The sequence below is a fragment of the Episyrphus balteatus genome, chromosome 1, assembly GCF_945859705.1.
Source record: "Episyrphus balteatus chromosome 1, idEpiBalt1.1, whole genome shotgun sequence".
Classification (NCBI taxonomy): domain Eukaryota; kingdom Metazoa; phylum Arthropoda; class Insecta; order Diptera; family Syrphidae; genus Episyrphus; species Episyrphus balteatus.
The window spans coordinates 4,423,836-4,433,860 of NC_079134.1; the positions used below are offsets into that span (position 1 = coordinate 4,423,836).

A 10,025-nucleotide genomic window follows, 5' to 3' on the forward strand; every position below is an offset into this window, starting at 1 on the left:
TCTCAACTAAAGTGAAGTGTATATTTTCGCCTTTTACTGTTTCTGTATCTACGTACACTTTTTTGCAAAAAAGAGTTAAGGCTTTTTTTGGCGTATTGAACACTTCCTTATTTTAAATAAAAACCATACTCTAAGGCCCAATTTATTGACTCTCCATTAAACTTAAATCGCCATTAAAAAAGGGAATTTTAAAATTAAAAACCAAGTTCATTTAATTCAGTCTCTTTTAAGGATTTTTTTGAAGTTTGGCATCATTAACTAATTGAGCATTAAATTAAAAAGTCGTTTTAGTTAAAACACCAAATTCGACCTTTTAAGAGGAATTTTTAGAGCTAATGAAGGTTTTAAACAGAATTTCTATTTATTCACTCTCCGTTAGCGTTAAATGTCAAATTATATACTATTTTATTATTTGTTATTTGAAAGCTTGTCAATTGAGCAATTATAAAAAAAAATTATAAATATGGGAAAAAAGTCTATTTTCTTGGTTTTAAGTGACGTCGCGTCGTTGACCAAAAAATTTATAAGAACTCTATCGAATGATGGAAGGAATAAATAAAGAAAAATGGGCCGATGCAAATGTCTATTAAATTATGGGTATGGATTACATTCTTCAAAGATAAGCCTAACATTTGTGTAAATATTGTGACGTGATAAAGATCAAATTCTGTTCAATCTATTGCCAATTTTTTCTGTGTGTCCCTTTTGTGTTCAATCTATTGCCAAAATCAAGCTAGCCAGTTGATTCTTGAATTGCACTTTCGGGTGAAAATCGCTTATATTCCAAAACCAGTTGTCTTTTCTTCCAAGCTACATTCGACGGTTATTTTATAACGATGCATGTGCTTGTGCATAATGTAGTAATTCGTTTTTGGAGGATATCCCACTTTAAAATATCAACATATATGTGCTTCTTCATCCTTTTTAAAATGTAAAAAAAGAATTAAATCTTTTTGACTTGGCAGAATTTAGATTTTGACAGATTTTTTATCAAAATAAATTAAAATTCCCTGGGATTTTTTTAACGGAGTTTTAAACTTAAAGTTTCCATTAAAAACAAACTATTTAACTAAAGGAGAGCGAATAAATAGAATATTTAATGGCGTGTTTTTAATTGCTTCAATAGTTAAAGGTGTTGTTAACTAAAACGATGAAATCCAATATTTAATGGAGGGTGAATAAATTGGGCCTAAGAAGTACGAACAAATTTATATGTACTTGTATACCTTTAGGAAGCCACTGAGGTCCAATTTATAATTGCGATATAGACACCTACTATAGGGCAAATTTAGGGTTTGAAAAAAAAAAAAAAATCGAACTCAAGATAACAATCAGACATGACATTACGATGATGGAGAATGCCAAAAAGTGGGCAATTCTGTCTGTCTGTCTTTACCCCGACAGCTATTTTTTTCGAACTTGGTAGTTAATAGTTTTGGTTGTTACCTTAGAAAAATTATAATTTTTGTGTATAATAATTACAAATAAGACCAAACTTTTTTATTTTTTGAACCTCTCATTAAACGCTTTTTTTGGTTTCTGAATATCTCGTAAATGAATAAACCGATTTCAGCTAACAATTTTGTACAAAAGCGTATAAGTAACCGGAGTATTAAAAATTTAAACAATTATCAAAAAAATAAATGTTTAAAATTTTTTAAAAAATATTTCAAATTTAATTTTTGAAAAATCAATTTTTTGAAAAGGATTTCGTAAAATATTTTGTTTTTTTGTTTGAAAAATGTTAGAAATTTTTTATAAATAAAAAAATATTTAAAAAAAAAAAACGTCTCTAACGATTTTCAAATTTTTTTTTTCTAAAAACTCTTATTTGTGTTTGTTTTGTGATCAAAATCATTAAAAATGGTGTTTCATTAATTTTAATAAATATTTTAATTTAAAATATATTTTTAAACAAAGAAAGAAATTTCTTTATTGAATAAAATAGAATAATTAAATATAATGTTCCCTAATTTTTTTTTTTTTTTTTCAAAGAAATCTTCAAGAGCAAGTACGTTCGATCAAGTCGTGCATTTTATTTGTTTAGTATTGTGAACTATTAAAAGATTATCTGCAAAAGTAGACATAAAAGTACAATAAACTTCCTCCGAAAACATAAACCAATTTAACCTTTTAAACCTTACAACTCACGCCAAATAACCAATAAGTACTTAAAGCGATAAACATAAACGATTTCCCGACGCATTGTTTCCTAATTTCTCAAATAGGTCTACATTTTGCCTTAGGAATTAAGATTGACTGATTGACCCATAAATTCTCATTAAACTTTTGTTTATCCTTTTTGCTCCTTCCCATCTTCACGTATGTTTGATTTTAATGACCCTTTGTTCGGCTATTCTATTTCGTGTCTTACTTAATTTTTTATTTTTTAGTCATCTCTTGCTAACTCGTGTCTACATGTTGTTTTCATCCAACCCATAGGAGATCGCAATAAATTATGATTGCGCAAAAGGGCCTTCGCGTTTAGTGTTACCATTCGCAAAAGAGCAGAAGTCATTGGCAAGAGCCTTTGACAAGGCCCAAGCAAGATTTGAAGACTATGAAATTCTCAAAGAGGATCGCCAAATCTTCAAAATGCAGACAAATATACACCCATGGCAAAGCTGTGTGCGCTATATACTTTGACGCTATTGCGAATCTCCATTATAAAGAAATGCAATTTATTGGTTCAAGACTTCAAAAGTTTGGTATTGGCATGGGTTTGTGCAAGCAGAAGCCTCTTAAAATCGAGAGAGGCACCTACAAAACTCTTGGTATATGATGTGCATAGATAAACGCCTGATAGAGTAGAGCAAGGAACTCTTCGACGTATGGTCGATCTGATTTCGTGCTAGCCACATTAAGTTGCAATTTTTCTTCGCATAACTTATCTCTACTTCGGTTCAGTCAGGGGCAGTAAACAGCCTTCGAAGCCCTACGGTGCAGTGGTAGTTCCCTATTCCAAACTTCAAAGCCCACGAATATGCGATGGCCGTCGAAAAATTCCTTTATGGAGAAATCTTAATCTCAGCTCTGTGCAGCAGAAGCAATCAGACCAATGCTGCATCCACAAACATCGCCACTCTACCACCACACAGTCACTCACACGACTTTCGCTCTTTTTTAATGAAAACATTCTAACAAACACATAGGTACGCAGGATAGCTAGAGGTCTTCGTTGTTAAGACCCAACCGATCGGTAAAAACAACCATAATGACCATAACCATTTTTCACTTGGTGCAGCAAGATCGTGCAATAAAAATACCACAAATGTTTATTGCATAGTCAAATTGGTAACATTGCAACTGCTCGCGGCACCGCAGGATCTGCCCGAAGAATCAGAATTCAAAAATAGCAGCAGTGACTCCAGTCAACCAGCTGGGCATTTTCTACATAATCTGCGGTTACTTGCAACAACGTTACTCTTATGCGAGTATAAATATAGATTTCCTGCGATGACTTCTATGCCACATCGCCGCCGCCGCCACTGGCTACTAACCAGAATGTTGGTTACTTGATGTTTCTCCATGTACCAACTCCCTACTCAACTTAAATATGTTCCCGGTCGACGACTTTTCACATGGTACATTGTTAGCCAACCGCAAATAGGTTATATCTGACGGTTAAACGAAATGCCTATAAGCTTTAAAGATTACAAGCAATTGTCTTGGAAACTGGCTCGAAACATGCGTCCCTCCTACCTTTTCTGGTGTTTGTCATATCTCATAAAACCTTTTGCTTATTTTCAAATTAGTGTTCGTCGAAAGTGAGTGAGTTCATTTTTTATGTCCTAGTCCTGGGAATCTGTCTAACGCCGTGGAGCCAATTATCCAAACCACATCATTTCTCGTTGCAACATCAATCAAAATAAATTTTAACCTAGCAAACATCATCGTCATCGCCACTGCGACCGACGCGACGCGTCGTGGCTGGTGATGGTGTTATAGTAAAAGAATACACCATCCTTATAACACATCCTGCCCGAGAAGATTGATTTGCAGAGGATAACAAGCGAGGTGACGTGACACGCAATTTACTAACCAACAAGAGTTCATGCCACTCGCTGAAGCTCCACCATTAGCAGCAGCAGCAGCAGCAACACCAGCCATTGAACCATCAATCCTCTCTCCACTGCGAGAGTGCCATGGTGGTTTACTTAAGTGACGGCGTTTTTATGAGGCGCGAATTATTTCACTGTGGCGATATGGCGGGCGCATTGGGTGGTTAAATTTATGGGTCCACGACAAGTATATGGGAAGGAATATTGTTTTTTTTTTTTTGTGTACTGTGATATATCGACACACACATGGGAAGAGTGTTGAGATAAGATGAGTACTGTCAGAAAGGGAAGATGATAGAACTTTGAAGGATTGATATCACAAAATGTTCAGATAGAATTTCCTTCAATGGATAAGTCAACTGGTGACAGAAATTAGCATTTCGATGTCATTAGAGACTTTATAAATTTTCCTGAAAAAGTTTGGAAAACTCTGTAATTTAATTTTACCATGAATTCTAAATTTTTTGGGATACCTATTATCGAATCGCTTATATGAGTCGTTAAAAACAAAAAAAAAAAACATTTAAAGATATAACGGTCACTTTTTGCAAAAAATTGAAAAATTAAAAACGTAAAAAAATAATTTTTCTTTCTAACGCCACACGGTTGTCCAAAATTACTTATCTCGTTGCAAAAATCATAACTTTTGAACGGATTGAGGTAGCGGTACAATAGGAATCATCGGCCGAAAACAGATTTTCTTTAAAAAAAATATTTAAATTAAAATTAGTATGCCATTTTGTAGAAATCACTAATGCACATCTAAAAACAAAATTTCAAAAAAATACAATGTCCCGTTTTCGAAAATTTTATTTTTCAAAAAAAATTTTCAAAATTTTTTTAAAAATCCAAAAATTATTTTTTTTTTTAATTTTATTTTTGGCTTATACATATTTGAGTTATATAAGTGCTTCTTCACAAAAAGTTTCGTTGAAATCGAATAAGAAGTTTCGGAGAATATCGGATTTTAAAAAGCCGTTCTATGGAAGGTACCGCTGATAATGATTTTCAAAAAAATTTTTATCATTAAAAGATAGACCTTGTCTTAAAATTTACATTTGAATTTTTTAAACAAAATCGTTGGAGCCGTTTTTGAGCAATTACAACTTTACTGAAATTGGTATATGACAAGTACCGTTATTTTTGGTCCAAAAAAATTAATTCCAAAAACCCCTACATACCAAATTTGAAGTCAATCGGTCCATCCATTTAGGCTGTAGCTCCTTATACAGACAGACAGACAGACAGACAGACAGACGGACTTCCGGGACCCACTTTTTTGGCATTCTCTACCATCGTAATATTATGGAAAAATGTTATCTCAACTTTTTTGTCTGTACGAATGCATATCGCAAGTAGAAATATACCTACATAAAATATCTTAAATAATGAATTATAAATTTTTAGTAAAAAGTTCACTGCCATCATCATCACTTTTAATATTTAATAGACTAATCAGCTTTGGACAGTAGCTTTTTTTAAGCTCTTTTTGGGATCTAACGTGTCTTAAATATGAAACAAGTGGATCTGATGATATGGATAGCATATTAAATAAATCTTCATTTTGTCGTCAAAAATTATCACGGACAAGAACAACGGCACATCCTTCAAAAAATAATGTCTGACCAATAAAAAAAGATAAAAAAAAAAATTGTAAACGCAGTTACAATGGATTATTATCTTCTATTATTATTCTTCTAAAAATTAAAACCTTAAAATCGTTGCTAGCATTACTATCAACAGAGAACTAAGCGTTTACGTGGGTCAATGTATGCCAAAGTAAGCGTTTTCTAAAGCCTTTATTTGTTTTTAAGTACAAAATCTCGGCAGTGCGCAAGCATGCGCAGCTAAATATTTTTATTTTGGCTCAACAATTGGTTGGTACACATACCCTACTCGGCTTAATGCATGGACTCGAATGGATTATTAACGGTACCTGCCATAGAACCGTTTTTTTTAATCCGATATTCTCCGAAACGGCTTATTCGATTTCAATGAAACTTTTTGTGAAGAAGCACTTATATAACTCTAATATAAGCCAAAAATAAAATTAAAAAAAAAATTTTTGAATTTTAAAAAAAAAAATTTTTGAAAAATAAAATTTTCGAAAACGGGACATTGTATTTTTTGAAATTTTGTTTTTAGATGTGGATTAGTGATTTCTACAAAATGGCATACCAATTTTAATTTTAACATTTTTTTTTAAGAAAATCTGTTTTCGGCCGATGATTCCTAAACACCCTGTGAAACAATTTTCTTGAAATTCATTGGTAATTTCCTTCAAATTTAAAAAAAATTGTACCGCTACCTCAATCCGTTCAAAAGTTATGATTTTTGCAACGAGATAAGTCATTTTGGACAACCGTGAGCCATGCCAAAACATCGTTTTTGAAACCGAAAAATAAGCTTTTAGCATCATTGTTTTAAAGTTTACGGTCAGAAAAACTGGTCACAAAATGAATTTCGAAAATTTCACTTTTTGCAAAAAGTGTGCGTTGTAATTATCACCCCTATTTTGCGATTGTTAATTATGAATTTGATAATTAATGAATCTTGAAATTTTTGCAATTTTAATCTCATTTAATTATGTAATGGGCCAATGTTACAGTAATTTTTAGCAATATTATTATAATTTTTGACAGCCAACATTATTCTTAATGATCAAAACCTTAACAAATTGACTTTCTAAAAATTTATTTTCAACTTTTATCAACTATCAATAATTCATAAATTGACAATAGCAATAGGAGTGTTATGCCTTAATTGTTGACTTGTTGTTTTTGATTAAAAAAAAAAATCTTTGAATAGAATGCAAAATGTGACTTAAATCAATTTTTAAATAAATTTAATAACTCATACACGGAGAAAAAGACCACCAAAAACAAACGAATTTCTGCATGGTTTTGTGCCAAGATGACTCCCGTCTTAAATTAAGCAGAAATTTACTTATGTCGTTTTCGATTGGCTCTCCGGAAGCGTCCGGAATCATTCAGAAGCCTTCTGAAACTGTTTTATTCGCACGAAAATGACAGAAAAAACGCTTCTCAGAAGTGAAATTCTCTTCTCGATTCAAAATCAGAATCCAGTCAAGAAGCACTAATACATCAATATTCAAAAGTCACTCAATCAGTTTTTTTTTTTTTTTTTTTTTTGTTTTCTGAAATTATTTTTTCAATTTAGGTACTTTCAAACAAATAAACGCATTATTTTACTTACTTAAAATATTTTACCAACCGTCTATCAAATTAATTTGTTGAATATTACCGTTTTTGAATACTAATTTATAATATTTTGTTTGAAGGAAAAGAAATTATTTAATGTTTGACGTTTGAAAGTTCACAATTTTATTTGATTATTAACAAATACAGATATAAAATTTCAGAATTGATTGACAGCGAATCAAACTGTTTTATTGGATTTCAGAATGAGTGAATCCTTGAGTGAAACCAATCGAAAACGACATTAATTTTAATTGAGTCTTCTTATTATAAAAATAAGAAGATTTTTATGTTAAATTTAGTGGATTTCAGCGGAAGCCATCTTGGGAAAAAATCATGCGGAAATCCACTTGTTTTTAGGTGGTTTTTCTCTCCGTGTATACAGTGGCGAGCAAAAAATAGCAGCGCATAGAAAAATATTTTAAATAAATCATTAAACATAAAAAAAGAGCTTTGATTTTGGAAATTATTTTAAGTAATTTTAAGTGAATGGAATTTGATTTAGATAATGTGACAGCTCATGTTTTTTATGGAAATTCATAGTAGAATAACTAAATAAAATAAACCGTCGAATAGGGGCAAATATTTCTTATATGTTGCAAAATTTGAATTGTGTTCCTTAAATAATAATGTCGATAAACATTTGTATTTAAAAAAAAAATCGTTCAAATTCAGAATTGAATCTTCAGTTGTGAGAACGGAATAAGTAGTCCATTTTGCAAAAGTGTTGGGAAAACGCAAAAACTGAATAGCGTCTATATTTTACTTTCTTGATATGTAAGACCTATAGATAAAATGAAGATCACGTGGATTTGAGTGAAATGAGATAAAAATTTTGTTTGTAGCGGGTTCTGGTAGCCAGGTATAACGGTTTAAAAAAGGTATAATATAATATATATATAATATAATATATACAGGGTGTCCCACAGTCACCGCCCCAAATCAAAAACCATGGATTCCTGAGGTCATTTTAAGTCGAAAAACTTAACAGGTAATTTTCTCGTTTTCGTCCCGTTTTCGAGTTACCACGGTTTTTATGATTTTTGCTCTCTTGTCCTTCAACTGGCCTTATCTTTGCCAACCTACGTTTTATTCGAAAGATTTTTTTACAACCAATTAAGAATTTATTACAGTTTTAGTTTTTCTCAAAACTTTTTTTCTGCGGACAACCGTTTCTCCACAATTTTGCATCAAACACAATTTTCTTCGCTTTTTAAGTTATTTTTTAACTTTCATATCATTTAAGTCAAAAAAACACGTTAATGAGTATTAATTTTGTGTGCTTTTTATTAAAGCCCAGTTTATTTTCAAAAAAAAAAAAGTTTTATTTCATAAAAAAGGCTACTGAAAGTAATTTAAAAAAATAAACAAACTGAGTGAATTACAAAAAAAAAAAAATATTTTTAAATAAAAAATTAATTTAAATGAATTAAAAACTTTTTCTGAGCTATTGTGGTTAAGAAAATAACAAATAGATAAAGCTCAATTTATCAATTTTGAAAAAAAAAAACAAAAAGGGGGCTTTTGCACCCCTATCTTCAATGTCCACCCTCTCATTTAATAGCACTCCGCGGTTTCATCTTCTCTTATAACCTTTTCAACGTTTTATGCAATTAAAACCCGTGAACTTCTTAGTTAAGACACAATCAGTAGCCTGAAATCCTGGATTTATTCTGTTCTTCAAACTTATGAAATTTTTCACCCCCTGTAACTTCGACAACCAAAATAAGTTTTTTTTGTTTTTTTTCGACTTAGAAGCACGGTTGCCGGAGTGGGTAGGATCCTACCAAACTGGGTAGGTTTTTTTACCTTGGGTAGGTTGGTAGGTTTGAAGTCAATTTGGTAGGTTTTTCCAAGTTCTTTCTCTAAAATAATTTTATTTTTAATAATAGACAAAAAAAATTGTAATTATGTCAAATCTACCCAAAATATTTGTGCCAAACAAATGTGCCCATCTAAACCGAGAGTAATAATATTAAGTAGTGTATGTAAACGCAGTATCCTCATTGTTGGTGTCTGAACTCATCCATTTTCATGTTTTGTGTTGACACTAACTTCACATTCTTGATCAGTGATTTCTACAAAATGGGATTACAAATTTATTTAAAACTTTTTTTCCAAAAAATTATTTATAAAAAATTGTTTTTTTAAAAAACGGCTCTAACGATTTTGAACATTTTTTTTACGTTAATATATCAATCAAAACTGCATACTTGTTTTGCAGGGCAATTTAATTTCAGATTTTATTTTATTTTTTTTTTTTTTTTTAAACGAATTTAATTTTTTTTTTCCAAATTTCTATATAAAAAGTCTTAAAAATTTAAGCAACTTTAACTCCAAGAGCAAGTTCGTGCGACCCAGTCGTGCATTTTATTTTTTTAAACAAGAATTTATTCTCTTAAAATCGAAAATTTTCGTTGGGTAGGTTTTTCTTTGAATTGGTAGGTTTTTTTGGAAACTTTGGTAGGAAACTTTTTATGCGAGTGGCAACCGTGCTTAGAAGATGTGTCTACGTCTAAAGATAACATCTGCCATGGTATAAAAAGAGAAGGTATAATCATTAGAAAAAACTCTGTATCGAGAACTGTCAAAACTTAAAAATGGCTAATTAAGGTTTTGACAGCTGTCCATTGAAATTGTTGTTGTAAACAAATTTGTCTTGGAAATTGTTGTTGCTTTTGACTTTGCCAGATTTAAACGTCAAAACCTTATTACCCCATTTTGTAAGATGGTGTCTCTAATGATC

At 31.1% G+C, this 10,025-nt stretch overlaps 1 protein-coding gene across 7 annotated transcripts in view; it reads right to left on the bottom strand.

Annotated features, from left to right (window-relative positions):
• The window catches only part of LOC129906313 (leucine-rich repeat-containing protein 4B), a 250,417-nt gene that overhangs the window by 235,039 nt on the left and 5,353 nt on the right, over window positions 1-10,025 (bottom strand). The window lies entirely within an intron of this gene.